Source organism: Numenius arquata, chromosome 1 (assembly GCF_964106895.1).
Source record: "Numenius arquata chromosome 1, bNumArq3.hap1.1, whole genome shotgun sequence".
In the NCBI taxonomy this organism is placed as follows: domain Eukaryota; kingdom Metazoa; phylum Chordata; class Aves; order Charadriiformes; family Scolopacidae; genus Numenius; species Numenius arquata.
In genome coordinates, this window is record NC_133576.1 from 42,045,535 (window position 1) to 42,070,574 (window position 25,040).

Consider the following 25,040-nt stretch of genomic DNA (forward strand, 5'->3'; position numbering starts at 1 on the left):
GTAATGTCCTGAGACCACTAACAGGTAAGGACTGAAACCTTTACATGTAAAGAAATTGCATATCTTCACTGCAGCAGTTGCAAGTATAGCAGGTTAAAGAAGCAAGTTAAGGTCCTCAGATTTGTGATACTGTCACCTGTGTGAAATTTGCCATTAGAGAGACAACATGAAACGGCAGACAAGATTCAACTAATTGCTGCATTTGAAAATATTGAATGAGTTCGGTTTACTTTTCCGAAGAAAAAATGACCAGGACTACTGAAGTTCTGATCTTCCTTCTTTAGAAGATAAAGGTACTCTTGTATGAATGTTGTTTCTCAATAGGACAAGTTAAAACACAATATCCCATTTTCTAGGTATTTTATTGAAAAAAATAATCCTCTTTTACTATTATCACTGAAGTTTAGAATCTGTATGAAGTTATTCTCTCAAGTTTTGTATTTTATCTGTTCTCTAATGATCACTAGTACATGCACACACACTCTATGAAGTTCTGAAAACTAAGCAAATTTTTCCACTTGTCTCTTTTATCAAAATGGAATTTTTTAAGAAAGTTTGAACACCTCTAAGAAATTTGGGTTTTGATGACAGATAAAGAAGGAATTCCATCCTTTCTGACAGAATGAGTTCTAACAGATTAACTTGGGGAAGAAGAAACATTAAAACATACTTTTGGTCCTGACTTCAGCAGATGAGATTTTGAATATAGACTGATAGCAGAGTAAGACTTGCTTTCTTTAAAAAAAAATAAAAATAAACAAACAACATAGTGTTTCATTTCAGGACAGAACTTGTCTTTAAGGACAGACTTTGGTAGTATTCCCTCTTGACATCACCGAATAAACAAGCACATCATGAAAAGCAGGTCTTATTTTTCATCTCTCCTAGCTCAGTGAGGCTCACATCTTTTTTTGTAGATATGCAGTCAGGATGGAGTGAATTCTCCAGGGGTTTGAATCCATGGGCTGTTGCTGCCAGTCCACCTGTCCTGGGGCCAAGAGCCCAAATCTTCCACAACCTCAGGGGAGCAGCAGAGACAGACTCTGCTCTTGTAAGAGACTGGATTGTGTGCAGACACATGCTACCCTTGCACACCTGTGTGAGACAGCTACCGTCTTCCTGGGTGCATAAAAAGCAAGAAATCCTGCTCTTCGTATTTTAAATGATATGCATGTAAAGTGCAAGTGATAGATTATATTGTGATGCAAGAAGGGACATGTGAAATGTAAATTGGTGTGTGAAGCATGTTAACTTCAACTAGTAAAAATGGCTATTTATAATGCTTCTTTATACCTTTGCACTGTTGCATTCAGCTGAGGGTGTAAGAAAGAGTCTGGAAACTCCTTTTCTAGTGGAGCCTTTTTCCCTTTTTATTTTTTTTCTTTTCAGCTATGTGCCTGGCCTTAGTTTGTTTAACACTGCTGTGAAACTTGAATGTTATCATCATCTCATAGTGCCTTTTCTCACTGAATAGTCAGATAGATTTAAAGATATTTCCTTTCTATAAGCTTCCTTAAGGCAAATGAACAGTTGCCCAATCCTACAATATCTCAAGACTGTGGTGTGGTGTCCTGTCTTGCACTGAATTTAATCTCAAATTATCATGCTGTTGTGATGTTCATGGGTTTAATGTGATGCTCTAAGTGCCAACACAGAAAATGTGGCCTTCACATTACCCTTTCACTTCTCAGCCAAATGAAATCAGGCACTTTTGTTTAAAGCTTTCCTTGCCTGACTTCCCACACTGCATGGTCTACCATAGGTTCTGTCAGAGGGTGCACAAGAAGATGCCAAGAGTGTCAACAAGGCAGTGCAGACAATATTTTCAGTCATGCATAAGCAGAGAATGAGGATTGCACGAAATTCCAGATGGGAATCAATATATGGAGTACCTAGGTCACTTCTCTTGTAAGGAAAAATTCTGGGGCAAGAGAATGCATGATGTTCCTGTAATTTTTCTGACAGAAGAATATGGGTACATCCTGTAACTTCCTTTTCAATGGCTGTTACCTTCAGCTGGCACAAATTGATGAGATCATTGTCTTTGTTTTGTTTGTTTACTGCATGGCTGAAACTTCTGTTCTTTTGCCAGTTCATGAATGCAGGGTATGCTGCCATGCTAGGAATCTATTGAAAAAAACTAAAACTTTGGCTAAATTTTCTAGTAGTATTTCATCAGTCCTCTACTGGCTGAGCTATGGCTCAGAACTCAAATACATTATATCCATTGCACATAATTTTTGTGAAGCTCTGTTACTTTTGAAAGTAATTCAGTGGCAAGTCCCTAGTAATTTCATTGATATATCCTTTAAAGCAATAGCTATTCAATCACTAAATGCAAATTCAATGAGCAAGAAGCAAAGAAGAACCTTTTCTAAAATTTTAGCTTAGAGTAATCTATCTTGGGATATCTTAAATTACTTTTCAAACTACATGGAAATGATGTTATGTTTGAAACACTATTAAATGAGACTAATAGAATTTCATTTTATATAGTGTCTTTCATACTTGTGACATCCTCAAATGCTTTACAGTAATGAATTAGATACTGGTTGTTAGGCAATGGTGTGTAGGCAAATGCAGCACTCATTACGTGTTATTCATTTTAGCAATAGCCTACACTCAGCTCTCGAAAGCATGGCTTATTTTAGATTGAGAGGGATTGTTGGAAGGAGTTGGAGCTCTGCCTTTTGAAAAATACCATATGAACTTTCATTTCTATCTGGACACATATCCAAAAAAGGGAAAAAATAGCTTAATAGTCCATCTTCAGGACCTCTAACAATCAGATGTGCTGTGTTATTGCATTTTGCTATTACTAAAATTCAAGCTGTATATAAGATCTGCCTATATTTGTGGGAGTTGTTTTTCATGCCTCCCTGTCCCAAAGCTAAAAAATAGTGTATATCTTGTTTATTTTTATTATTCTGTCTTGCCCATCCCAAGAAAGGTGGTTGGTCCCAACTGCCTCTTGTTGGCCTCTTTTCCCAAGTGAATAGTGACAGGACCAGAGGAAATGGTCTGAAGTTGCGGCAGGGGAGGATTAGATTAGATATTAGGAAGAATTACTTTACTGAGAGGGTGGTCAGGCACTGGAACAGCCTGCCCAGGGAGGTGGTGGAGTCGCCATCCCTGGAGGTATTTAAGAAATATGTAGATGTGGCACTTCAGGGCATGTTCTAGTGCCCGAGACTGTTGCGGGGTTTTTTTGTGTGTGTATGGTTGGACTTGATGATCTCAAAGGTCCCTTCCAACCATGAAGATTCTGTGATTCTGTGCCTGGTTTGTCTCTTGTTTTCTAGAATTAACTTTTGGGACTGTAATGACTTTGTGCAGGACCCAGCACAGTGTGATCTCGAGCAAATTAGCTTCATCCTCAGCTTTAAAGGTGAGAATACTAGCATTCCCTTGCAGATCCCAGTGTTTGAATGGCTAAGAATACATTTTAGAAGACTGTCCTGTGCTTGGCACAAAAGGTGATTTCGATTTGCATCAGTTGGAACGAGCTTAAAATACAGTATTTGAATACATAGAGTGAGCAGAGTTCACCGAGGGTGTACCTTAGCTGGGTTCACTAGAGTTATCGAGCAGTAGGGGTGAGTATGGCTCATTAATGTGTTCAGACATCATAAAACACTCTCAGTAGCTCTGATATAAGATGCTTTACATGTACAAAATTTGCATTAACAGCAGGAGGAATGGAATTTATTTCTCTGGGTTCTAGAATATAGTTTTTACATTTCTCAGAGTTTTTAGTTAACTTACTCATCATTCACACTTGGTCTGTGAAATATGTATGGAAAAATCTCTGGTTTTTTCCAGGCAGAAAATCAAGCAGCAATTCTAGAGAAACTTGTCAACTCCCCTCAGACTCAAGATACAGAACTCACAGAGTCGTGTATTAAATTCATTGCAAATACATTGTCATTCTCTAACTATAAGGAACAAATATTCACATATTAAACAGTAGGAATGGCATGTGGTGGTTCTGAGGGTAGGAAATCTTTCTAGGAACAGAAGCTTGTGTTATTGACTGCTGTTGAGTATGTATGACCATTTTTTAATGTAATTGCATCTACCATAACAAATAAATAAAAATTTGTTTGAACAAGATAAAGAGAAAAAATAATCTGAGAGTTTGCAGGAGAAAGAATACTTATACCTATAAAACAAAAAAGAAAAGGAGAGAGAGAAAGACCTTAAGTTTTCGGCATCTTAAGTAAGATCTAAGCTGTAGTAAGTCTCAGGTTTTCAGTTTTTCTTAAATAACCTGAAGATCTTCACATTTTTAAACTATTATAATTGATTGCAGAGAACATGAATTTAAAAATCATTAAAAAATCCTATCTTTGACCGCAAACCTCAGAACTACAGGCATTTAAATATCCTTAATTTATTGTGGTAATGGTGCCAGAAGCTCCAGATTATTTTATGAACAATTCTGGTTTACATTTTTATGCTGTTAAATCCTTGCTTCTGCTGTCAGCTGTAGAACAGTCACTTAAGCATTAATACAAAATGGCCATTAAAGAACTAATGGGAACATTACACAGTGATAGGTTAATAAAGAAATATTTTGGGTACCTAGAAGGCATTAAGTAATGTAGTATTACTACATGATTAAAGGCAGGAATATTTTCTTAGTTTCTTTGCTCTAAAGGATGAAGTATATTGACTTAATTTTCATCTCCCATTACAAAGACCCTACAGAATGTCTGAAGATCGATTCTCTCAGATCCCAGTAAAAATACATCTCTTCTAAGACAATGAGTTGGGCTGACTAAACACTAGCAGAGCTTCCAATTCTGTACTTTGAACAGCCAATGAACTATATGTACTGTTTGCTTTTCAGAACCTCAGCTTGGGTGTTCTAACAAATTATGGATTAAGGTAATTGCAATGGAGTATTTAAGTCTTACATACAACATTTCTAGCCTACATTGTGAAACTAAGCAAGTGTAAGTATAAGCTGAAGGTCAAGAAGGATATCCTGGCAACAAAGTGATGTAGTGATGCTATACTAAAAAGACTGGAAAGCTTTTTACTTAGGGCTGTTAAGGCTACATTGGACAAACCAGCACAAATTACGTCTCACTAAACGGTCTTCAAGACAGAGTGGATAATCTTACATATGCTTTGTCATCTAAATCTCCAGAGTGCAGGTAAGGTGGCTGTGTACAATTAATGCATAGTGAAAAGCTCTATAACGAGTAGGGATGTTTTTACCAGTTCAAAGACCTTTGGATCAAACTGTTAAGAAACGGCTATTTTTCTTTTTAGGGCATAATTCATTAATATATTCTTAATCATAATAGAAGAAATGTAAGTTACCTTGAGATAACAGCAGCTACCTTATTTTAAAAAGTTGGTAGAAACACAAAAGAAGAGATTGACTATAGAAAAGAGACTTTAAATGCTTATCCAATCTTTTCAGCTGTTAATAATATGTATGTTTAGGTTTTCATGAACTCATTTCTTCTGTGCCCCTCAAAAGGAAAATCTCAGCTGGTTGTTTGTGTTCTTATAGCATTAAATTCCATGTTTCAATAAGAATCACTTAAAGAATATTTATAGACTGGGGATTTCACATGAAAAAATTGTAAGTAGAAGCATGCCTGAACTAATCTAGAAACTGTTATTTAAACTCTATGAGAATTATGATCTAATAAAGTATGCTTTGTTTAATACTTGCCTTGATGCATTGTAAAAATAACTCATAACTGAATAGAATAGATCAACCATTTCAAAACCGAATCTGTTTCCTCAGGTACTTTGTGAGACTTAAATGATGAACATACAACTAGGAGAACTGACATATTTCTTTGTTTTGTGCTATGATCATATTCATTCAATGAAACAAGAACTGTCTTCAGTGTCAGATTTGGTTCTGAATAATACCAAAATGTCTCGCACCGTTTCCAATTTTAGCAGCCTTTTGTTGTTCAATCTCTTTCAAAAAAATCTTCAAAAGCAGACATGTTAAAAAAGGATAACTAACATGTCAGATGATGCAAAAATGTTAATAATGAAAATACCTCCCTGTCCTACTGAAAAATACATGAAAATGCCTCCCATTTACTACTGCCTGAAAGAAAATTGAGCTTTTGGTTGCTTGTGCTGATATTCAGGCAGCGTACACAGGTCTTTTTCAGTGAAGCTGCAAAAGCATTAAAAAAGAGAAAAGCTGGGGTAAACCAGCCTTTCTGAATTTAAGAACTGAAACTTTGTTTTTAAGTTGACGTCTTCCACACAGAAAACTCAGTGAAATGAGAGTGTAGCACTTTCCATATGATGACGTTGTTATCAGTGACCTTCCCACCTTAGGATGAAACTCTGCCTTTCCCCAAATACACAAAGTCACAACCTTGGACTTCGATCTGCCAGTTTTTCAGAGCTAATGAAGATAATAAAAGGAGCTGCAGCAGAAACAGTCAAAACGGGGACCTTTGGACATATGGCTTGGGATTCATGTCACCTAAGTTCAGCCCACTTAAAATCTGGATCTGCAGCCTAAGAAAGTTATTTAGGCCCCCTGTAGCATCAACAGAGCGGAGCCAGCAGTGTCTCAAGTAGATGAATTGCTGGTAGAAGTGCTCAACTCATTAGAAATACAACCGACATGACTACATCAAACTAAATACTTGTTATATGGCTAAAGACAGGGGGTATGAAGCCCCATCTCTGAAATTGCTGTGGTATTGACTATCGTCTTTCTGCTGTGCTAAAGGTTTGCTCCTACCCTTTACTTCCTGTTCTCCTCACCCCCAGATACTGTTTCTTCTTGTTATTCTCTTGTCTTATCCAGACCATCACCTTTCCTAAAATGCTCTCTCCCTATCCTTTTCTCTCCATCTAACTTTATAACTAACCTTCCTTCTCTTCACACTCTCCCACACTTCCAAAAAGAATGGTTGTGAAACTAGCACGCTGTTTGTTGCTATCACACGGTGCACGCCTCCCTCTACCCCTCAAACCCACACGTACTATCTATCTTATCTAAATAGTCTCTACATCTTTAAGGCAGGAACTGTCTACTGCTTGAACTGTGCAGGCTCAATCATGGCGTCACCTCAAGTCTTTAGATTCTGTGGAGATATTAGTATTTTAATAATGTGTGAAATATATTATATTATACATGATCATAAATGACAGAAGTATAAAATATTCACTAATAAAAATGCAAAACAGGGTGGAAATCATTGCACTGTTGCTCTCACCAGTCTCCTGCAGCTTAGACCAAGATGACAAAGGGTTCCGACTGCTCTAGGAGACTTGTGCTCATTGTCAGCTGAAGCTAGAGATCGCATTCATGTTTATTGTGTCAGACTAAAACCAAAGGCTGGTTTCTGTAAGGGAGGTCTCAGCACAGTGCAGTGCTGGCTAGAGATCCCCAAGCAGCTTCTGGAAGAACAATAACTGTCAACAAGTAAATTAGTCTGCAAGAGCCTTGCACTAATATAACTGTGTTCCTAGTACCTGAGTTAACTTTTTACCTAGACTTGTTTTGTACTGTGCCACGTAGACATCTGTATTGTGTCTTGGGGATTTGAATACATTTTAACTGGAGTATCCAGACAAACTCTTAGTGAATCACACTAAAGATTTATAAGTCAGACAGCAAATCTATACATTCCTCAGGTAGTACTGCTGACTGCACTTTATATACAGTGCACTTTATATACAGTGCCATCTAACGGAGGGGTTTCAAAATGTACTAACGTGAGTTCTCTTTAAGTTTAACCACCCCCAAAATAATGTATATGATGCTAGTGATAAAAAGTCAGCTCATGAAGCTAGCCATTTCTTTGTTTTTAATCTAATTAATTGTTAATAGTAAAAAAATATTAATAGCTATTATCTTCTAAAGGGACAAATATGTGCTCTAATAGAGATGGGATGGGATAAAGTGTTTTATTCCATTACAAAGATATCAAACTGCAATTATATTGCCACTAGCAGGTATATCTTCTAGGCTTCTCTGCTGTATCTTGATGGCTCTATGAAGGCTGTCTATCACATTCCTACATGATTGCTCTTTCCTGAACCTTCTAAGCTCCTGTATCATACACCCTTCCCTCACTATTGCTCCAAAGGAGTCCCTGCTCCTTCGACGATACAAAGTTCTGCCTTTTCCTCCACCTTTTTTTAATTGTTTTAATCACTCTTCCCTCTTGTCTGAGATGCCTTCATGCATAAAATAGAATCAGCAGTATGGTAGAGAGCAACCTCTGGAGCTGCCCATGGGCCTGTGTCCTTTGTGAAGGCTGAAAGCTCCTGGTGTGGTTAAACACTTTGTACAACGGTACAGAGAGAGCAGAGAGCAGGATTACGCTCAGGTCCAGCCTACGTGTGAAAGAGTGAGGTGTTCACCTAGCCTGAGAGCTGCACTAACACAGCCAGCACTCAGAGAGGGCAGTGCCAGGCAGCAAAGACTCACAAGAGCATCAGAGCTTTATTGCACATCAAGCACAAGTTGCTTATCAGCTGAGAATCCTTCTTGGTTTCTGTCACTTTGAGTGCATTTACCTGTAAACTTAGGACAAGTCTCCTCAGTACACTGGCCACAGTGGAGAGACCTCCTGTCTACTGCTGATGGGAGATAATCTAGCTGCATGCTCATGGAGGGGCTTGGCTGGGAAACTGCATCACTGTTAACACTATGGGTGGAGCTCATCAGCTTGGCCCTGGAATGTACTGACATGACTGTAGTGTCTCCCCTTAAGAGGCAGGACAGTTTCTGATAAGTTGGATATAACTGTACCATGTTGCACTGTATGGTATAAAAGTCAGAAGTCTCTAAGGTTGTTTTGTGAATTTTCTGGTTATATTATTCTGATTTGGGGTTTTCTTGGTCTTTTACTTTATTTATTTGTGGTTAACAATGGTTACCTTTTTCAGTAAAAACATTCCAGTTATATTTTTTAAGTCCATTGTCTCTTTCTTTCCTGTATTCAGTGTCTCTTTATTATGTCTCTTTTCACTGTCTAAAGTGCAATTGTCCATTGCATTTTAAGATTATGAGGAAGTTCATTATTACTCAGAATTATAAATATATTTCCTAGGAGCTCTTTTGTAAAATTTTAATCAAGAATAAATGTAGTCAGAAGTATTTTTTCCTTCAATTTCATATTTCAATGGTGTCTTTTCTCCCCCCAGATTCTAGATTATGCCCAACATTGATTCAGTTGTGTGAAAACTGGGTTAATAAAAAGATAAGCACATGATAGTTCCTATAGAGTCCTGTTAACATAAACATTCTACCACTGTGCAAAATATATGCCATACATAAAAATCTTCTGAGTTTTGCAGCTTGAGTTGATTTTGATGTCTGCAGTAAAATTCTTAAATACTTAACACTTCAAACAACTCTAGATAATTTAAGGCTAAATTAATCTTTACTCACAGAAAATGGGAACAAGATTTAGGTAAGATGTTTTGTTGTTTCTTCATTTTTTTTGTTAAAATTCCTTTTTTTGTTTTGTTTTGTTTTTAGAAAAATGAAGCTCTAATTTTATTTATTCAGACTACAACAGATCAGTTCCAGGCATTCCTAACCATTCAATGGAACAGCTTGTTCTGCTTTGCAAAACCTTGATGTGCAACTTTATGGATTATTTTTCATCTCTTTCTTTTTTTCCTGTTTCTTTCCAGAGCAATTTCAGCTGCAGAAGCCTGGAGAACGCTATCCAACATTGGCACATATGCTCTGATTGTGAAATTAAGTGCAGGCAGGCCTATTGTATGTCTTCATGAAGCTCTGGTGGATGTGGTCAGACCACAGGTACACTCCATCTAAAAAGAGACGTCTCAGTGCACGGTCAGAGCTTAAGGCTCTTACTTCCTTCCAGGCTTTTCTATGGTATTTGAAAAACCCAAGATTTAAGTGACTGCCTCAGTTTGAATTCTATGGGAGAGAAATCAGTTCTCCTTTTCTTTTTCTGAGTATACAGTAGTAACAATATATCTTCATTTTCCTTTTTTGTCCACAGTCTGGGATTAACCCTGATGATGCAATTCCTCAGATCAGAATTGATTGCTATGTAATTACTAATTTGATGCAAGCTGGTATGAATCATGGCTACAAAGGGTTTCATATTAAGGAAGTTAAAAGAACATGATATTTACCATAGAGATTATAATAACAATTGGAAAATTTAAAGTCAGCACTCCAAACACTTACATGAGGGGAAAAGGACCTGTTTGGGCTTTATGAGGTGGTGTGTAATTGTTTGTGCAACTGGTCAGATAGATCAGGTTTATGGAACATCACCAGAATGACCCTGATCTTCGCAGGTTACAGGTGTCGGTCTTTTCCACAGACAGGCTCACAGCTGAAGCCCAGAATGGCTTCAGTGTTACAGCCTTGGGGGCCAACCTCTTCTGAAAGTCTTTATCCAGTATTTTTGAGGATCTGGTTAAATCACACCTTCCTTTTCCATATCATTCTGTACTTGCTTACAATCTATCCTTGTGAAAAATACAATTCCTTCTGCTACCGAAGGAAGTTGTTGATGTGTATAATTCCCAGGACTAACATTTATTACTGCTTTTTTTGTTCTTCATGTAAAATGAAAGAAAACAAAACATTTTCCCTCTCACACTTCTATGTCTTCCTTATTTTTATGAAATTTGTTCTTTTAAAGTACAGTGTTTCTTTTAATTGTGTTGACAGTCAGCATTACTTTGTGGCTTTCTCATAATTCTTACTTGGCAGTTTTTGCACGGAAATTACGATGAGTGTCCAAATTTTCCAAGCTACCAAAAGTTTTCTGATCCCATTAAAGGTGTGGGTGATGAATACCTTTGGAAATTAGGCCCTGAGTATTTTAATAGAGTCATTATCTCTGTATGTTGTCACAACAGCTAGACCCTTTCAGTGATTCAGATTCAAATGGAAAATCACATCCCAAATTACAATAATGTGGGTACATGCAATTATCATCACAGAAGGCACTTCGTTTCCATGCTCATTTAGTCATGTTTTTCTCAGCTGAGCCTGCCAACAAGGGTACTAATTAATGTTTTTTCTAATATGGACACCTGCCCATTAGGAGCTACCAATTCCTTGTATATAGAGAAAGCTGTCAGATGGTAATTACATTTTGTTTTCTGCTACTCAGGTCTCAAAAGGAGAAGTTTGTCTCACATTATCAGACAGGCATGAGGCTTCTAGCACCTTTGGATAATTTTTAATTTTCTGCTTTGGAGGGGTTCCTTAGGTTGTGGTTGGTTTGTTTGGTTTTTTGTTTTGTTTATGGGCTCTATTTGACCTTATCCACAAGGTTACATCATTTCCAAAATCACTTATTTTGTGATTTTAGGGGAATTTTAGATTCAAGGAGAAAGAAATTATTACCATACTACTAAACCCTATTACTGTATGGTCCAGAAAATTACTTTGGTGTACCCAAACACATAACTAACAGTAGTCAAGAACTACTGGATTTATCACACCACAACTCCACTTCCACAAAATGTGTACAGAATCTTTAACCCTGGCACTTTATAATTTTCTTATACTTCCTTATTTGAAAAGAGAAACACCTCACTACAACCCTTTAGTGAATAAAATCTGTCTTACTGCTTTGAGACCCCTGGGCTGTATTCTTCAGCACAACTTGGATTATCATGATTTTAAATCCTCTCTTCATTCTGCCTAGCGCACTACGGTACATTCTTTATTACAGACATTATACGCAGTATGTCCTTTAGTGAAAGTCACGATAGTAATCTGAGCTAGATTAGAGAAATTGAGAAGAGCCACAAACCATTTACCCACTCTCTGTGTTGTCTCCCCTCTGGCCTCTTTCTTGGTAGATGCACAGCCAAATCATAGAATGGGTTTGGTTGGAAAGGACCTTAAAGATCACTTAGTTCCAACCCGCCCCCCTGCTATGGGCAGGGACACCTCCCAGTAGAGCAGGTTGCTCAAAGTTCCATCCAACCTGGTCTTGAACATTTCCAGGAATGGGGCATCCACAACTTCCCGCAGCAACCTGTTCCAGTGCCTCACCACCCTCATAGTGAAAAATTTCTTTCTGATATCTAATCTAAATCTACTCTCTTCCAGTTTGAAGCTATTACCCCTCGTCCCATCACTACATGCCCTTGTAAAAAGTCCCTCTTCAGCTTTCTTCTAGGCCCCATGGCACTCTCCATGTTTTGACTGTATATTTTGTTGAAATGCATCATCATTTAAATGTGATTTCCTTGGTGTTCTCTGAACCTGAAGGTCTCTCATGTACAGAATGTGTTGTATTTGAAATATAACTTTTCTCTTGCTATCCTTTTCCTTCTTGTTGTTGCTGCTGCTGCTGATTTTAGTGAGCTTAAATCTTAAACTCCTTCTTCAGGGCCTGTTCCGCCAAGCATAGGCACATTGAGTGGTACTTTACTCCTCAAGAGATCAGCAGGGCTGCTTTCTGTGGGAAGAAACGTCAGAATTTGTCTTTCTGTATTTAGTCCTGAGGGAATCACCTGCCCACAGCGGAGCCAACTCATGCTGCACGAGTAGGGGAGAGGGGGACAACGGGGGCCAAATGCCAGACAAGGCAGAGGAAATACCGTGCAGGGGTAGAAATGCTTGAGGGAGCTCAAAGGCATGGAAAGGTTGGAGAAACTCACATGAGTTGTGCAAAGAGGGGAGGGTTGAACAGAAGAGCACAGAGAGATCGGAGAGTTTGGAGATCGGAGGCAGAATGGCTGTGTCAGAATGGCAGGACCTCCTAGAGGAGCCAGTCATCCTCCTCTAGCAACCTGCTCTAGTGGGAGGTGTCCCTGCCAATGCCAGGAGGGTTGGAACTCGATGATCTTTAAGGTCCCTTCCAACCCAAACCATTCTATGATTCTATGATTCTATGATCCTGAGAAGCAGAGTTTGTTAGCTTGGACATAGTGTGGTACTAACATGGCTGAACTGTGTTCAGGTCTTGAACAACTATTTGTGTAAGATGTGCAGTGTGAGGGGCACCAGCCTATTCAGATCTATCTCAGAAGACTAGACACTGATTAGTTAGTGCATGATGTCTGAGGAAAAGGTGAAAGAACTGAGCTTTTAGAGTTTAGCTTTAGACTTTGAAGGTTCCAGATGCTTCTACTTGTTTGATGGAAAAGTAAGAAAACAGTTTAATAGGGAGGAGAGATGAATAAAATCACTCCAGAAATGAGACAATGTTCAGTTTCAATTTGATTATGTGGACATGTGGATTGAAGCAATTCTGGGTTGTTTTTTTTGTTTGGTGGGTTTTTATTGTTGTTTTTTTTTTTTTTTTTCTCCCCAACCGAAACAATGGCAGTTAGATGGATGAATCACTAGTCTTTTCTGGCAGGGCTGAAGGAAAATTTAAAATGGTGACTTCTTCTTTGCACTTTAATGGAGATGCTACAGCAAAGATTGGTATTTGATGTGACTGAAAAAAATGCCTACTTTCTTCTGTTTGGACACATTGATGCTAATACCCTTTTCTATACCAAATTCAGTGTGGTTTTTTTTTGTTTTTTTAAATTCAATCATTGTAAAATAAAATATATTTATAAATGACCCCAGGGCTATAATTCTTTTTTATTCTGATTTCCTACTGAAAGAACTCTGTTGTGATTACAGTGTCTTTTTTTCCCTCTTCTGACAACATTTCAACAGTTTTGAGATCAGATTCAACCACAGAGTGGTTAGAGGTTTCAATCACATTAATTTATTGGATATTTTTTTAAAATTGGCTGAGAAGGAAGCTGATAAGGAGCCACTGCTTGGGCTGAGCTTACTGCTAGGCAGTGGAGAATTCATGTGGGACAGTTCCACAGGAATTTGTGTCTTCTGCTTCTTACAGAATTACCCAGAGATGGTGCAGAATATGCACCTTCAGGGGCTCAAACGGTGACAGTTCTGTGATCCATTAAACTTAAGTAGCTTCCCTGAAGGTCTTGGTAAGCCACAACAGTCAATATGTTTACCCCTGAGGCACAATTTTAGCTCTGGAGTAATAGTTGTCTTTGGTATATTTGGTTAATTTACAAGTTTCTAGGTATGGGATATAAATTTTAATCAGGGAACAATTTCTATTTAAATGTATTGCACAGAGCCTTGCTTGCATAACTTTCTGTTGCTGTGTAGCTCTTTCTGTTTCTCATTTTGCTACAGCCCTCTGTCTTCTGAGTATCCTCCTTACTCTGGATGTGGTATGACTTGGAGAATAACTCACTGTGTAATTCTCCTGACTAGAAGAGATTGCCATTTATTTTTCTTTTTCAAATGTATCTCTTAGATTTCACATCACCCACAAAAAAGATTTTTCATTTTATTCATATTCAAGAAAAGACGTCCAGTAGTAGAACAAGAGTACCAATTTAATGTAAAATATGCATTAATTATTGCCTTTTAGAAATTAATTTAACACTATTTTCTCCTTTCTTCTGCAATAGTTTTAAGTTCCTTGGTTCCAGTACTTCCTGAGATGACCTGCTGCTCACTGTACAAAGTGCACTTAGTGCTGTAGTATTTTTGGCTAAGCTGAAAATTATTAGTGGTGTAGAATCCTTGACAAAGTCTATTCATTAGCTTGCCAGCCTTCATCATGGATTAAGGTAGCAACACCGCAAAACCTCTCTAGTCAGGAAAGCAATTGCACACCTGTTTAAGCAGATGGTTAAATGCCACTGAAATAATTTTGTGGTGGCATAACGGAGAAGGGCATGAGGATTTGTATTGATAGAATACTTCCATTAAGGATAGATGTTCCTGAAATGACAAGCCGCTGTGAAGTTACTAAGAGCAGGTGCGGATGGATGAAAGCATGGATGAGGAGAGGTGGGCAACAGACACCTTGGGGTTTTTCTCTGACGGTGTGCCTATCAGTCCAGAAAGACCAGTCCGATTGATTCTGGATAAGAATTAGTAAAGAGTGTATTATTTTTTCACATCACAGTTTGGACTTTTTCTGCATATTGGGACAGCTTAAGACAGATTGTGTGATGGCAATCTTATGTGTGGTGTTTGAATATATAATAGGAATAGGATCCAGCAGCATGAGTATACGTGGTGCAGAACAAAATGTTCTGTAAACCTTGACAGAAAAGTATATGTCCTTGCCAGAAATACATACCCTTGAAAGACACAGAAAGCTGTTAATATGTGTACAGTCTATCAGGAGTGGAAATTGAAAGGGGGAGGTGAGACAGGGGTGATTGTGTGGCCTCTATTGCCATTTATCACTTTCTTCAAATAGACTGTAACCCATGAAGATACCCAATCTCCTTTTAGGAACATCCCAGATTGAATTGCTGAGATCTCTGCAGGGGATTCATTCATCTGTCTGCCAATCCTTGTGAATTATTTAACTCCTTCAGGTCTGGTCAGAAGGGTATTACTTTCGTTTAACCTTGCAGGCTGCACTGATCAAAAAAGACACCTTCTATTACCTTCTATTTGTGGTCTCTTTTCACTGTTCTTTCACACCCTGCCAGCCTGGGAAGTGCTGTGTCAAATCATAAAAATCATTGATCTGTCCTCAGCACATATGGAGACTGTGGAAATTTCATCTAGGCAGGTGTTGACACTGAGAAATGAATGGGAGTAGATGTCCAGCCATCTCTTAAAGTACTCTGTGGGACACATCTACTTATTTTGGCACCTAAACACCTTCAAAAACCTGGTTCCCTTTTTTTTTGTTTGTTTGGGTTTTTTTTCTCTCTTTTTTTTTTTTCTGAAAAACAGTAAAGAAATGTTGATTAAACTACTCCAAATGGTAATGTATAAGTACCACGTGAGGGCTGTTAGTACTAGAAATACTAATTCTTCAAAATGGGAGCTGTAATCTATGCTGCAAGTAACACCGAGCATGTACTGGCAGTGTTGAAAAATGGTTTTGAAATATATTTTGAGACCTTTTAAGGATATTGTTCCACTATATGTGTTATGTATTTTATTCTAATGTCTATATTTACATGAGGCTCTCTTTACTGCTATGAGAATACTTTCAGGTTTTAGGGGAAAATAGCTTCTGGAGTTGTAGTAAGAGGATCATCTCTGTGACAACTTCCTGTGTCCCAAGTGAAATGAGGTATTATATTAATTATATTATATTATATTAACTGTGTTGCTAGAGTAGATGTGTCTGTCCCAGGATATCCTGTCAGGATAGCTATGTCAACAAATTGTCATATCTCTAACCAGTGTAAGAATAGCCAATACAAATGATGATACAGTCTCAACAAATGTTACTTGCTATTATTCTTTGGTGTGTATTAGCAAAATTGTATGCTGAATCACTTCATTTATCATTCCTTATCAATTGCCCAACAGCATGTTTTGTATTTTTCTTGCTTGTTGAAAAATCATTAGGTTAAAACATTGATTTTTTCAAGTTGGACAAATTAAAATTTAATAGCAGTGAATGTCAGCAATACTTCCTACTAATCAAAGATTTCAGAAATAAAATGGACCTTTGAAATATCCATTTTATTTTTTGTGCAGAAGTAATCTCTTTAGGCTCTGAACCAAATATCTGAACTGGCTAGAATAGAAATCAACCTATGCAGCTTTTACAGGAAGGTCCTAAGGTGTTCAATTATGTCTAAAAATAAATGGACTGATTTGGACTGTGAACAAATCATTCAATTTGGATAAAATAGGGACCTTCCCTTTTCCAAATCTTTGGGTTTTTATGAACCCTAGTCCAAAGACAATTGCACTGAGATTGGTCTTCTATCCCCAAAAAAACTTATATCAGTCTTCTAATCAGAAAAAAGGAAGACAAGGAATATTTCTTGATATTTCTTTTGTCTTTTTGGATGCAGTCAGAAGCATAGTGCTGAAACTCATCTAGAGAAGTCTGATTGATTGATTTTGTTTTAAATAAATATATCGCACAAGCATCTGAAGAGAATCTGAAAGACTACCTATTTTCAGTTTTCCTGTTTTTGAGTTGGGGAGACCTCTTTTGTAAATGAACCTGTTTTTTAAAAGCTCTTGGTGCTTTATGAACATTTTTTGAAAAGCTCTCATGTCTTTGAAGGGAGGAGTTTTCATGTCAATATGAAGAATTGCTCTGTGTCCTTCCGTGGAACCAACACTTCAAAAATGCAGCACTCTCAATCTTTTCTTGCTAGCGCCTCTTCTCTTCCTTTGTTGCTATGGTTCTCTTTTTACTTTCCTGTGGAAGCCAAACTCAGGAGAGAGGATTGTTGAGCTTGAATGGATCTGCCTAAACACAGGGCAGGGGTTTGCTTGTGGTATCTAAACCACCATCTGCAGCACAGGTCTAACATAAAGGTTCTTGTCACATGCTTCTTCACAATGAAAGATACATATATGTATGTGTATATATATATGAATGTGTCTGTCTGTCTCTTAGTCTATCTATCTATCTATCTATGGTGATATGAATGCCTACCGAATAATATCAAGACCCAAACTGCATTATGACTTTGTGCAGAGCAATGGTATGATTGATTCATTCATTACTAGACAAGGCTGGATTTCTGCTGGTGATAGCAAGGTAATGGCAATGGTGATATCATGTTTAAAAGCCCTTTATGTGGGGATTTTTTAAGCCTATGAGGGTAAATCACTCTGTCAAGTGAGATACATATTTTTCTTTGGTCAACATTATGATGCTTTACCTCAGAACATAAATTTCTTCTTGTCTGCAAAGGGAAAAATCTCTTCTTTTTTGTTCTAGAGACTTTTGTTGTTTGTTTTTTTTCTTTTTAAAGATTTTTTATTCACTCTGACTTTTAATGATTTTGCATCTTTCTTTTCCTCATGTTTACTTCTTTCATTTTCAAGAAAAAAGGTTTGATTATCAGAATTAGTTATCAATAGATCATTGATTAAAAGAAAATATATGTAAAATAGTACCAAAGGAGGTAATCTGAATAAATTTAAGGCAATTCTATGAGTTAATCTGGAGGAGATACCTACAAAATCAATGAAAATCTGAAATCACTTATTTCCTCTATGTAGAACCTGTGCTGTAAAGATCAGCTCTTATTGGTCATATCTGTTTTCCTGTCAGGGTCAGTTTAGTCTTCTCCACATACTGCACATTTGTAAGGCAGGTTTTGGATTCAGTCATACCCTTCATTAACCAATTGGTAGATTAAAGAATAGGGAAAAACGATACAGATTGGCTCCTGGTTCTGTTTTTCCTTTTCTATTGGTCATTGGGAAGGCTGATTTTTTTCCTCCAGTTTGCACACACAGGGGCTTGTGTGTTTGCCCCTGTTTTTGTTTTCTGCCTGGAACTGAGGCAGTGCTTTTATTTTGATTAAAACTACAGAACGGAGAATTACATTTGAGTTGCCTGGCATGTGGAGTTCCAGCATTTCAGATGTTTAAAGTATTTGCCATTGCACCAGATCTACTAATTTAACTTCCTTCTTCTAGTAGGCTGAAGAGGGTGTTAAGAGCTCACAGAGTCCATGACTTTAAACTAACTCATGTAGTAAAAGCAGCTTAGAATTACTATAGTAATGGAAAAAAAGATATATTTTTTCAGCCTGGATAGTTTCTCAGGTGGCAGTTTTCTTGCTGATTGCAGAATTAAGATGAGAATGAACTGTATTCTGTGGTTTTTTGTTATGGATGAGTAAGTCTTTTTTTTATTTTCTTTCTTGGGTGTTAACATATTACATCATGTTTCTTCTCTAAATCTAATCTACGAACTCAGAATACAAGGGAGTAAACAGATGTTGCATGGGTAGGCTTTTACTTATTTATGTTTTGAGGTAGGGAAAAGGTGTGGCTGCTCTGAAGCAGTGCGTGCAGGAAGGCCCACAGAGAGTTTGAACTTACACTTTTAACAAGGTGTAAAAAAGAGGAGTAGCACACCATAGAGCACCAGAAATCAAAGGTTTAGTCCTCCACGCTCCTATGTGGACTGCAAGTAGCCTTTCAAACTAGGGTGGGTTTTTTTCCTATGATATTGATGTGTCGACTTTCTTAGTCAGCTGTCATAGCCTTTAGAGAGTGCCTCAGAAACAGGTGTATGAAGACAGTGCTGTAGGTCAGCCCACATTAGGAAACTGGGGAGAATATTTGTTCACTAAGAACTAAGATAATGTGCTATAAATGGCCAAAGAATTGAAAAGAAGCACTTGTGGAATCTGAGGACTAATATATAACACAATTATAGATTTTCTGTTTCCTGCAAACAGTTTAGCACCACACTAGTCAGGACTCTGAGTTAAAAGGAATTATAAAATAACTGCCATTCCTTTATTTAGACATTAGCTTTCAGTTTGTACAAATCAACAAGTAGGGGCTACCTGAACAGTGTGACAGAAAGATCACTGTCATTGGAGAGTGCAGGATTGGCTTTGTGCACAGGAAAAGTAGACAGCAGACTCCTGGGAATTTCAAAATCACTATTGTCTTGTCGGTTGGTCTAGCCAGAGCTCTGGAAATTCAAGCTGCTGAGTTGAGATGGGTATGCCTTTGGAGATGGGGACAATTTCACAGAATCACAGAATCACAGAATTGTTGGGGCTGAAAGGCATCTCTGAAGGTCATCTGGTCCAATCTCCTGCTCAAATGGGGCAATCTAGAGCTGGTTTCCCAGGACCGTGTCCAGATGGCTTATGAATGCATGGAACGTCTTCCAATGATGGAAGACTTCACAACCTCCATAGGCAACCTGAGATAGTTCTCAATCACCCTCACAATAAGAAAGTGTTTCCTGATGCTCAGACAAAGTGTCCTGCATTTCAGGTTGTGCCCTGGGCACCACTGAAAGGAGCCTAGCTCCACCTTCTTTGCACCCTCTCTTCAGGTATTTCTATGCATTGGTAAGATGTACCCTTGACCCTTCTCTTCTCTAGGCTAAACAGACCCAGCTCTCTCAGCCTTTTCTTACAGGAGAGATGCTCCAGTCCCTTAATCATCTTTGTGGCCCTTCATTGGACTCTCTCCAGTGTGTCCATGTCTCTCTTCTACTGAAAGGCCCAGAACTGGACACTGTACACCAGGTGTGGTCTCACCACTGTTGAGTGAGTAGAGGGAAATTTCTGCAGAGGTACTCATTACATCATCAGCAGCAATCTTGGCTCACGCAGCCTTCCCCAAGGCCTCTCTCTACCAGCTTTTCCCGTCAAGGGTAGCTTTGCCTGAGATCTCCATTTTGGAGTAGTAGCCTTTGACCCTGTGATGCTCCTGAGAAGCTTTGAGCCAGCTCTGGTGCAGCACAGCATCATGTAGCCAACCCCAACAGAAAGCAGACATTGGCTCATCATGTTTTTAATGCAGTCATATTTGTACTCCACGCACTCAGAGCTGATCCAAGGCCCATTGAAATCAGTGGGAGGTTTTCACTTGGCTTCAATGGGCCCTTGATCAGGCCCTTAATTAGTTATACTTCCATTATTCCTCAGCAGGAGTCTGAAGGCAGAGCCTTGTACATTCCTGTCTCTTTTTTTTCTTAAGAATATTCCTGTTATTGAAACATGATGTGAGGAACCTCCCTAAGGTACGAGAAAAAAGGCTTTGGTTTTTTTTCCCCCTTCATGTTTATGCAGAAATCTAGAGGTCCTTTTGTTTTTCTTTTGTTTGTTCCCCCCCACCGTAAGTACACTAATTACCTGGTCCTTAAGTCTTTACACTTTCAGTCACATTAACCTTACTGGAAAGGACTGGTAACAAGAGAGACTTCAGGATCTAGACTTAAGCAAAAAAGCAGTTTAATATATAAAAGCATCCAAGTGATATGGGTTCTGTTATCCCACTTTGAAAAGTTACTTACGAACCTAAAATTTCTAGTGCAAGTCTGTGGGAGTTTGGAGTGCAAGTCAGGCTAGAAAGTTCTAGCAGAGTACAAGTTGCATCACTGCAATCCCACACAACTCTGCAAAGCTAGGACTAAGAATATTTTTGAAAAAGGTTTGCAAAAACAGAAGTGAAGACATCCTAAACTGCACTGAAACAAAAAAAACATTAATAAATCCAGATATACACATCATGATATATGTGCTAATGGGGTTTTTTCTTTTTTTTTCTCATCTGTTGGACTCCTGAAGGGTCAGATTGTGTTTGCTTAGACTAGACTGGTCTCTATGGAGAATTTTCTGTGTGGTATGCTGGGGTGAGCATCTATAGGAGGCTTGCTATCTTGCACTAGTACACTGCGTGAACTTGCTCAGGACAGCATTCACCTTGCCTTGCTTCAGCCACCTGCAAGTTAAGTGTCTACTTCTGAATTTCACTGAATTTCACTGAATTTTTTTAGAGTTGGAAGGGACCGTATAGATCATCTAGTCCAACTCCCCTGCTGAAGCAGGATTGCTTAGAGAATGCTACTCAGGACTGCATCCAGGCGGATCTTGAAAATGTCCAAAGAAGGGGACTCCACAACCTCCCTGGGCAGCCTGTTCCAGGGCTCTGTCACCCTCACCGTGAAGAAATTCTTTCTCATATTCGAGTGGAACCTCTTATGTTCCAACTTGTGCCCGTTGCCCCTCGTCCTGTCACTGGGAACCACTGAAAAGAGTCTGGCTCCCTCCTCCTTCAACCCACCCTTGAGATACTTATAGGCATTAATAAGGTCTCCCCTCAGCCTTCTCTTCTCCAGACTAAAGAGTCCCAGCTCTCTTAGCCTTTCTTCATAAGGGAGATTCTGTGGGTCATCCTGCCTGTCGCTACAGGCAATTGGGAAGAAAAGGCACTGCTTTGCTCCTTCCTAAAGATGGCAGGGGACATTGTCCTCTGGAGGTATCTGTCTCCTTCAGTTGGTTATAAAGGGTACCAGACAAGGGACTGAACCTAGAGGTTTAACTTCTCACCAGCTGTGGTGAGGTAAGACAAGTCCTCCTCTCTTTCACTGGGTGCAGTAAATGTTCTCCACGAGCCCAAAGCACACAGCTGTCTCAGTTCTGTTTGACACGAGCATGTTCACACTGAAGGTATAGTTCAGTATGGGCAAGTGTATTACAGGCTGTCTGGGGTAAACATAAGGACAAAAGTAGAGACAACAGATATCTTTGTCAATAAAGTGTAAACCTGTCATCTCAATGCCTGGAAAACTCCCAGTCTATCTACAGTGTTATCAATACCAAAAGCTTTGAGTGCAATGACTAGGAGTATATTTCACCCAGAAGGAAAATCACCTCACACACTAAATACATATGCATTGTGGTATTTGAAGCATAACCCGTGAAAGCAGAGAGAATTCCATCTGGCCCACCATTTATGGGCACTGCATTTTTACTGTCACTTTTAAAAAAGTTACGTTAACACCCACCTCCAGGCTAAGTCTTTGCGTATGCAGCTCTGTTCTAAAAACATTCCTTTTCTCAGCTGGAGAACCTGCTCCTGTTTTTCCCATCTCTCTAGCTATTCTTTCATGTTGCTGGTGCAGAGCAAGACACTGAATACAGCTGCATAATATGTACGTGTATGTCTTTGGGGAAGGTGAGGAGAGGCGACTGCTGCCTTTATAGGATGCAGAAGTGCTTTAGAAAGAATTTTTATGACACTGTCTGAATATGAATGACCACTACTTGAAATTAAAAACTGAAGTAAAACTTACACAAAAAAGTATCTTCTGATATTTGTATACAGTTTACCTAAGAGACGTAATGAAGTATTTTTTATGTGTGACACATAATACTTTTCCAAAACTCAGACTTAATCTGGCACTTCATCTACCATCGCTCTTGTCAGTTGCTTTCACTCTGATTCCATATTGTTTGCTTTCCATAAATAATACACTGCTCTTTTCTTGCTGACAGAGGACAGTAGTTCTTAAGAAAGGACTTTCTTGCTTCTCCTTATTTGATAACATCACTGAGGAATCCTAGACAGAAAGAAATACATTTTCCTATTGTGTTAAGCCTTAACAATTTGCAGGTAATTCTACTGCAATAAATTCTGCTATGTGAAACTGTGGTACCTGAAAAATAGACATCCACCTGCCCTGTTAGCTTGTAAGTTGCAGTTTGAGCTGTGCTAATTGTTTCTTATTACAGTGTATGAGCAGGTATGGGAGACTCAAGGACAGAAAAGAGTCTGGAAGTGTTTCCCCTGACCCACACTGAATTTTCCATGTTGTCAATGGACTGCAAAATATTGCCCTGATCTTTGAGGGATATGGTTCCTTCCTCTCCAAATATACAAAGTCAGAGACTAGTTGTTAAATAAGACAGGAAGTCACAGAAGCTGAGCTCTAATAACTGACAGAGCTAATCAGGTCATACTCTAACATCTGAGCAGAAAATGAAGAATCTTAGTTGGAAATGGACTCTGGGGCTCAGCATCTTCTACATTTCCAGTATAATGCACATTTGATGGCAGCAGAGCACAACAAGGGTTCAACACCCTACAAGAACAAAACACACTGTCTTCTTAAAAGCAGAAAAAAAATCTTAGTCATCAACTGGACTTATTAAATTTGCTTTAACTCAGTTACATATCTGCAAATTCAAAGATTTTGTAATATTTGTGCCTCTGACGTGCATTGCTTGCTTTTTAATTGAGGAGGTAGGAGGATGATCTGTTTAGGAGAACATGGTGGCAGCATCCCCTTTCCTCAAATTTACTGTAATTGCTCCAAGGATTGAGAAATCAATCAGGGCAGTGAAATTCTGAATCTTTCAGTCTGTTGTGCTGGAGGAATCCTGTGAGACTTTGAGTCAGTAAGGTTATTTTTTCTCTTTTAGCTCTGTATTTCATGTTATTGCTCTGTCTTCTAGATGCACAGCAGTGATGGACTCATTCATCTTTATGAAGCATGCATGTCAGAAACATATCATGACTATTGTCATGAGCAGACACACATGGCCTAATTTCCTTTTGAGGAATGCTAGGTGGATGATCTGTTCTGCTACCAGTATCTGAACTGCTATTTCCAGGACCTGCTTGAACACCTTTCCATAGCTCTGTGCTGTATTATCACTGCTTCACATAGGCAGATCATACACATACCAAGCAATTGACTGTCACAAGAAAGGTGACTGTTGCAAGTTCATTTACAGTCAAGCTATTGAATTAGCTGTCTCTTTGAATTTATACAGATTGATCCATGAATGTACAGACATAGCTATGCATGCGCTCACGTATGCAAGCATGTGGGTACAAATGCATATATTGTCTGCACATCATTTAATTTGCATTTTAATTTTACTACACATATTTTCCTTGTTATTCCTGCCAGTGATTTTAACGGATTCCTTTCTTTTCTCCTTACTGATTCCTAAATTCCCTTCATGGCAAATGAATAGAAAAGACATTATAGGGAGAAAAAATTTGAGGAAAATCCTCTCCAGACAACAATTTACATGTCTGATGCATGCTGTATATTTTACTCTTGAGTGGAGTACCTCCAGTGTGCTTGCAAGAGACATTACATTGACAGAACCAGTGGAGAATATGAGTGATTCACAGTGAAAATTGGTGAGGAAAATTTGGTATTTACAGTCAAACAAAGTCCTCCACATACTTCTGACTAGATAACCTTTAATATAGAAAAACCATTAATAACAGTTGTTCATAGATTTGCCATGTTGGAGCAGAGGCATGGAACTGCATATGTAATGGAACTGGGAAGCTTTCATCATTTTCAGAACTGACAAAAATAGTGGATATTTAAATATTTTGTCTTGACTTATTATGAGCTGGTCTTTTTCTATACTTACTAATAACTGAATGTATTGTGACTTAAAAAAGCTTCTATGCATCCTACCTCAAGGTGGATACACTAGGAAAGTGTTAGCTAGGAAACACTGGAGGGGAAGGGGGGTTGTTACAAAGGGTGCATGCCTGGATATGGACTAATAAACTGTATAGGTTAGAATATACTGTATAGGTGATAATATGTTTTTCTTTTAAGCCTTAAGACTTGTGTCGTCAGATGTCCTCAGGACTTCGGTCCTCTGTGCCAACCGCTAAGCATCTTTCTAGAAATCCACAGTCAACCCAGAAGGGAGAGGGAGTCCAAATAAATTACTTAAGTTGCCTTTGAATCATCTGATTTTAATGAGAGTGTTTTAAAATGTATAACTACAGGAATGCTTAATGCAACGACAGCTCTCTCCTCATTAGATAGCATCCCTTCTGT